Source organism: Octodon degus, unplaced genomic scaffold (assembly GCF_000260255.1).
Source record: "Octodon degus isolate 3935 unplaced genomic scaffold, OctDeg1.0 scaffold00441, whole genome shotgun sequence".
Classification (NCBI taxonomy): domain Eukaryota; kingdom Metazoa; phylum Chordata; class Mammalia; order Rodentia; family Octodontidae; genus Octodon; species Octodon degus.
Window position 1 is genome coordinate 207,229 of NW_004525017.1, and position 7,649 is coordinate 214,877.

Genomic DNA, 7,649 nt, shown 5'->3' on the forward strand with positions numbered 1-7,649 from the left:
TCTCACTACACAGTTCAGACTCACAGTGAGCCTCCTTTCTCAGCAGCCCCAGTGCTGGGATTATAAGTGTGTGCCATCACATCTGGCTTAGGGGTTGACACAACCCCTGTTTCTGAGGCCGGCTAGGCACCCAGTAGCAGGGATCGAACTCTGGTCCTTGGCGTTGCCAGGCAGGTACTTACAGCACTGAGCTATCTTTACAGCCCTGCATACTTTTAAAGTCATGTTTCTTTGACATATTTTAGATGTAGATGGCTATCACATTCATCACAGAGAATTTGTACCTGTAAGTGGTACAACTTAGTCGCAGTTCCCATTCCCAATACCTCTTCTCTTCCTCATTTACAAAAATTGTTTCTGTTTCCTTCTTTTCTCAGTTTTCTGCTTTTCCCTTCTTTGCTTTCCCCAACTTCACTGTCTTGTTTCCTTCCCCATTTGAACATTTTCTTCCTATTTCACAATATCTATCATACCTTTTGTTTTCTATTTAAATACAGTTTCTCACACTGGAGAAATAATGTAGGACGTACACTTGTGTGTCCAATGTATTTTGCTTAAGAGTATGGACTCAAAGTGCATCTATTTACTTAGAAGTGTCTCAAGCATATCCATTTTTATGGCAGAGTGCTACTGCATTGTATTTAAAAAATTCTCTAGCACAGGGAACAGGGTTAGATCCCCAGTCTCACATGCCATGACTGCCCCTCTCCCGGGGTGCACTGAGCTGGTGATTGAGGCTGGGCATGTTGGCACACGCCAGTATCCCAGCATCAGGGATGCTGAAAACAGGAGGATCCCTACAAGTCTGAGCTGCATAGTGAGACCAGGTACCAAATACATAAATGGAAAACATTAAATTAAATTAAAAAATAAGATAAAAAAAATAGACACCTCTTCTTTATCCATCCACGAGAGGAATATATAATTATAAAAAATGTTACTATGATATCACCACAATAAATGGAAATATATTTAGTACATTATTTTAATGTCATTATGAATATATTATTGACAGAAATCATTCTAATCTATGATAAAATGCATTTGAATATAATACAAATACATGCAAACATGTACAAATACATAGTCAATAATGTAGGCATCTCAACTGCCCTCAAATATACTTCAATCAAAATGTTGAATTTTTAAAGGTAAAACATTTGAAAATATAACAATTAAGAGTGATAAGAAAATTTGAAGAAAAAATTGCACCACACATAACATATTGTTATATGTTTCATGACTAAGTATAGATAGGGATTGGCAATTAAATCAGTTAAGCAAATCATATATAGAAGCAGTAGAAAAATCATGATCACGTTATAGTTGTGGCTCTGCAGGTGAGGAAAGGATCAATTACATAATTCATAATGTTTTGACTTCTGAGTAACAATATAAATTAAGAATATGAGAAATCTGCCTCATGAAAGAATAAAAATTGCATTGAATTTGAAGAGCAAAATGTAGTGAAACAGTTAAAAGATAAATGTAAGCTTTACATAATCCAATGGAAGAAATAGTTTAGTAAATAGATACTAAAAGAAAAACAGTTATTATTGGTAGTTGCTAAAATTTACAATACTTGCACTGGGCTGCAAAAAATCTACAAAACCAGGCATACAATGGGAAAAGACATGAAGTCCATTAACAAAACATTAGAACTCAGTATTTAAAACACTAAAATAATCAATGAACAATCCAGTGGTAACAATGCAAGCATTTTGTGTCTGAATAGGACCAACAAATACACAAGAATCAGTGGTGATGATTTTTACCAAATAGCAAATAAGGTGAGAGAAAATGAGTTTACTTTTAGATTATTTGTGTATACAATTGTGTCTGGAAGTTCACATTCCTATAAGCCAACAAGGCTACTTTTTTGATTTGCTTCTTCACATTCTCAGCATTTGGAAATATATACATGTGAATGTTCCAAGGAGGACTGTTCACAGTAATAAAAAAAATAATAGAAACTGTATTTGATATCACTACAATAGCATGTTTCAACTGAGATATTTATTATACAGAAAATAAAAACATTCAATCTAGAGGACTGGGCTTCCCTGAGCCTGTGGGACCTCTACGGACCACAACCCACGAGAGTAAGACCCTCTACTGCACCCTTGGGACCCCTCCACCCCACCGGAGGCCCCGCCCACAAGCCCACAGAGTGAGTGAGAACATCTGCAACGCTCTCAGGAACCCCAGATCCAGCACAATCCAGGTTTGGACAGTGAGTGGGAGAGCTTCTGTGCTCCCCTGGGGCACAACAGAGGGGAACAACAGGCTCACTGTTGTTCCAGAGGGACGCAACACATTCACTTCCAAGGGCTGCAGCAGGAAGGAGCTGAACACAACAGTAGACCCAAGATAAGCATAACGGGATAAACTCAAACTTAATAGATCTGAACCCAAATTTCAGTAGGTACTAAGGTTATAACTACATGAAAGCTCCACACTAAAGGTCAGAGGTCAGTGGTATAAGAAATGACAACACAAAGGAGCAAAATGCAATCACAGGCCTTGAGCCCAACCAGAACAAGTACAGAGGACACTGGCTCAGTTGAAATGTATAAATTAATAGTGTCAGAGGTAAAGAAACAACAGCAGAAAGGTATAGAGGAACGCAGAACAGAAATAATTTCTGAAATAAAAAAGGAATCTCTGAATTCAAATCATCTGAAGTAAGGAATCAAACACAGAAACATATGGAGGAAACCCAATAATCACACAGAAGAATTGCAGAGGACACTAGCTCAGCTGAAATGTATGAAATAATAGCATCAGAAGAAAACAAACAAAAGTAAAAAGTTATAGAGCAACTCAGAGCAGAATTAATTTCAGAAATAAAAAAAGAAATCTCTGAATTCATACCAACTGAAGTAAAGAATCAAATACAGAAACATAGCAAGGAAACCTGACCTGAAAAAAACTGCAGTAAAAGAAATAATAATTGCTTCAAGAGAGGACATTGACTTTAAAAAAAAAAAAAAAAGAGATTAGAAAAGTGACGGATTCCTCGAATGAGCAATAAAGGAAAGAAAAAGATTGCATGAAGCAGAGTGAAACAGACATAGAGGAATTTAAAATCTCAATCACAATCCTGAAAAACTGTTTGACTGAAAATAATTTACCACCTGCAGGACAATGCAAGGATGAACAACATGAGACTAATAGTCATCAATGACAAAGAAGGAGTCAATACAAATGATATAAAAGGAATACGGGCACAAGCAATAACTGAAAACTTCCTACATATGAGGAAATAATCTGATATCCAGGTAACCAAAGCATACAGAATGCAAAATAACTTCAACCCAGATAAAAACACACCGAGATATATTATAGTTCAGATCCCAGAAATCCAGCACAAGAATAATATACTGAAAACTGCTATAGAAAAGAAGCAGATCACATTCAAAGGAAAACCCATCAGAATTATGGCTGACTTCTCTTCATAACCATTAAGGCAAGAAGAGCATGGATCAGAATACTTCAAGTCATCTATGAAAAAAATTCCAGCCCAGACTACTATACCCTGGAAAATTCCCTTTCAAGACCGATGGAGAAGTGAAATATTTCCATATGGAAGAACAACTATAAAATTTCATGATGACAGAGCCAACTCTACACAGGCTCTGGAAAGATACTCTAGAGAGGGACCAAAATGATCAGAACTCCACGAATGAGAACAGAATGAACCCACAAAATACAGCACAAAATTAAACACAGGACAAAAAGGACTAAACAACAGCAGGTAAATAACATGTTAATTGTAAGTTGACACAGCTCACTTAAAAACATCAATGTAAATGGACTTAATTCAACAATAAAGAGAAACACTCTGGCACAGTGGATTAGGAAAGAAAATCCAACAATATGCTGTATAAAAAAACACACTTAACTCATAAAGAAATTCATAGGCTGAAAATGAAAGTATGGAAAACAATACTACATGCCCTAGCACCTCAGAAAAAAGAAGGCGTAGCAATCCTGATTACAGACAGCATAAATTTCAAACCAAGAAACAACAAAAGAAAAAAAAGAAAATCACTATATACTGGTAAGGGAAAAAATTCAAGAGGAAGACATAACAATCATAAATATCTATGCACCAAAAACAGGAGATGCCAACTATACAAGACAAGTCTTAATGGACATGAAATACCTAATATTCCAACACCACAATCTTAACAGGAGACCTTAACACACCCTTATCCCAAAATGATAGGTAAACCAGATAAAAAATTAGGAAAGAAGTAGCAGATGTGAAACACAGCTTGGAACAATTGGAATTGGTGGACATATAAAGAGTATCCCACCCAACTACAGCTTAATACACATTTTTTTTCAGCAGCACATAGGTCATTTTCAAAAATATACCACATACTAGTACATAGGTCATGCTTAAGTATATGCAAGAAAAAAGAAATTATCTCATGCATATTATCTGACCAAAGTGCAATGAAACTAGAAATAAATGATAAAAGAAACCAGAAAAACCCTTAAATACATGGAAATTAAATGACACCCTACTCAGCAACCAATGGGTCACAGGTGAAATTAAACAAGAAATTCAACAATAACTACAATTCAATGAAAATTCAACCACAACTTATCAGAATGTATGGGATACGATGAAAGCAGTTCTCAGAGGGAAATTTATACCTGTGAAATCAACACATTAGAAAACCAGAATGGAAATAAATAAGCACCCTAATGTTGCACCTCCAACATCTAGAAAAGAAAAAGCAAACCAAACACAGAGCCCAAACATGGGAAGAAGTCATAAACATTAGAGCAGAAATCAATTCAATTGAGACAAAGAAAACAGTTCAAAGAAATAATAAATCAAAAAGTTGGTTCTTTGAAAGACTAAATAAAATTGATAATCCCCTAGCTAACTTCATCAAAAAGAGGAAAGAAAAATTAAATACAAGCAATAAGGAATTAAAAGGGTTCAATCAGCACAGATCCACTTGAAATTTAGAAGATTATCAATAGCTACTTGAGAATATTTACTCTCACAGGATATAAGACACAGAAGAACTGGAGAGATTCCTAGAAGGGTACTAATTACCAAAACTGAATCAACAAGATATAGCAAATCTCAATAACCCAATAACAACCAATTAAATGTAAAATGTAATAAAAATCCTGCTGCCAAATAAATATCCAGGTCCTGATAGACTCACATCTGAATTCTACAAAAAATTCACAGAAGATATAATCCCTACACTCTTCAAATTCCTCAACAAAATTGAAAAGAAAACAGTTATTCCAAAATCTTTCCTAAGGGCAAGAATTATACTGATACCAAAACTAGGAATACACGCAACTACAAAAGAGAACTAAAGGGCAATCTCCCTCTTGAACATAGATGCAAAAATACTTAATAAAATCCAAGCAAATAGAATACAGCAAATCACCAAGAAGATCATACAACATTACCCAGTAGGATTTATCCCAGGGATGCAAAGATTGTTGAACATACACAAATCTATAAATGTAATACACTGTATCAATAGAACCAAATCCAAAAATCACATGATCATCTGAACTGATGCAGAAAATGCTTTTGATAAAGTTCAACACTCATTCATGTTCAAAGTCCTACAGAAAATTTGAATAGAAGGCCTCCACTTCAATCTGATAAAAAAACGTCTATGACAAACCAATGGTTAATATACTTCTAAATGGGGAAATACTGAAATTTTTTTCTCTCAGATCTGGTAGAAGAAAAGGATGCCCTACATCACCACTTTTATTCAATATAGTTGTGCAAACATTAGCTGGGGCCATTAGACAAGAGGGAGAAATAAAAGGAAGAAGAATAGGTAAAGAAGAAGTTAAATTATCATTATTTGCAGATGACATGATACTTTACTTGGAAGACCCAAAACACTCCACCAAGAAGCTACAAAAGGGGCCAGTGAAATGGCTCAGTAGAATAAGCACTTGCCTGGCAAGCTCAAGGACCTAAGCTCAAAACCCCACGTCCACCAAAAAAAAAAAGGAAAAAAAAGAAGAAGCTACTAGAATTGATACACAAATTCAGTAGCATAGCAGGATACAAAGTCAACACACAAAAGTCAATAGCATTCCTCTACACAAATAACGAACTCACTGACAGGGAAATTAGAAAAACAATACCTTTTAAAATAGCACCGCGGAAAATGAAATACATTGGAATTCATCTAACTAAAGAAGTCAGAGATCTTTTCAAAGAAAATTACAGTACTCTTTAAAAAGAGATTGTAGACGATTTCAGAAAATGCAAAGATATTCCATACTCCTGATAGGAAGAACCAACATCGTGAAGATGGTCATACTCCCAAAATTGTTGTACAGATTTAATGCAATCCCTATCAAAGTACCATCAACATATGTCACAGACCTAGAAAAACCATTCCTAAAATTTATTTGGAATCAGAAATGACCTAGAATAGCAAAGGCAATCCTAGCCAACAAAGACAAGACAGGAGGCATTACAAGTCCTGAATTGAAATTATACTACAAAGCTACTGTGATCAAATCAGTATGGTAATGGCAACAAAATAGACCTGAGAATCAATGGAATAGATTAGAAGATGCAGAGGCTTCTATGAACACACTCAGCCCCCTGATCTTTGACAAAGGGGCCAAACATGCTTCCTGAAAGGAAGATAGCCTCTTTAACGAAGGGCACTGAAGAAACTGGCTCTCTACATGCTGAAAACTAAAACTTGACCCAGGCCTATCACCATGCACTAAGATAAAGTCAAAATGGATTAAATATCTAAACATTAAAACAGAAACACTAAATTTCCTGGAAGAGAAAGTAGGAGGAACTCTTAAAGACATAGGAGTAGTCAAAGAGTTTATGAAAAAAAATCAAATCGTGCGGGTAATATTCGAAAGAATTAACATCTGGGACCACCTCTTATTGAGAATAGTTTGCACATGAAAAGAAACTACTAACAAAGTGAAAAGACAAGCCACAGATTTCAAGAAAATCTTAACTAAGACACACTCTGACAAAGGTCTGTTCTGTAGAATTTATAAACAACTAAAAAAAATTTCGGCCTGTAAGTTTAAAGACCCAATCCAGAAATGTGCATCCGAGATGAACACACACTTCTCAGAGAACAAAATTTAAAAAGTGAATAAATATATGAAAAAATGCTCCACCTCACTAGTCATCCATGAAATGCAAATTAAAACAACACTGAGATATCATCTCACCCTAGAAAGAATGGCTATCATGAAGAAATCAACCAACAACAAATGGTGGAGAGGCTGTGGGGAAAGGGGATCCTTTGCCACTGCTGGTTGGCATATACACTGGTTCAACCATTATGGGAATCAGTGTGGAGACTCCTTAAGGACTGTAAATCCCATTTAAGCCAGCGATCCCCCTAATGGGAGTATCATGTCATAGTGATATATGTGTACCTATTTTTTATAGCAGCACAATTTGTTATAGCCAAATCTTGGAACAACCAAGGTGCCCATCACATGAGGAATGGTTGATAAAGATGTGGTATTTTTATACAATAGAGTATTACTCTGCTATAAAGAATGTTAAACTAGAAGCCTTCATGTTTAAGTGGGTACCACTTGAAGATATACTCATAAGTGAAAAAAACAAGACCCACATGTGTAAATAT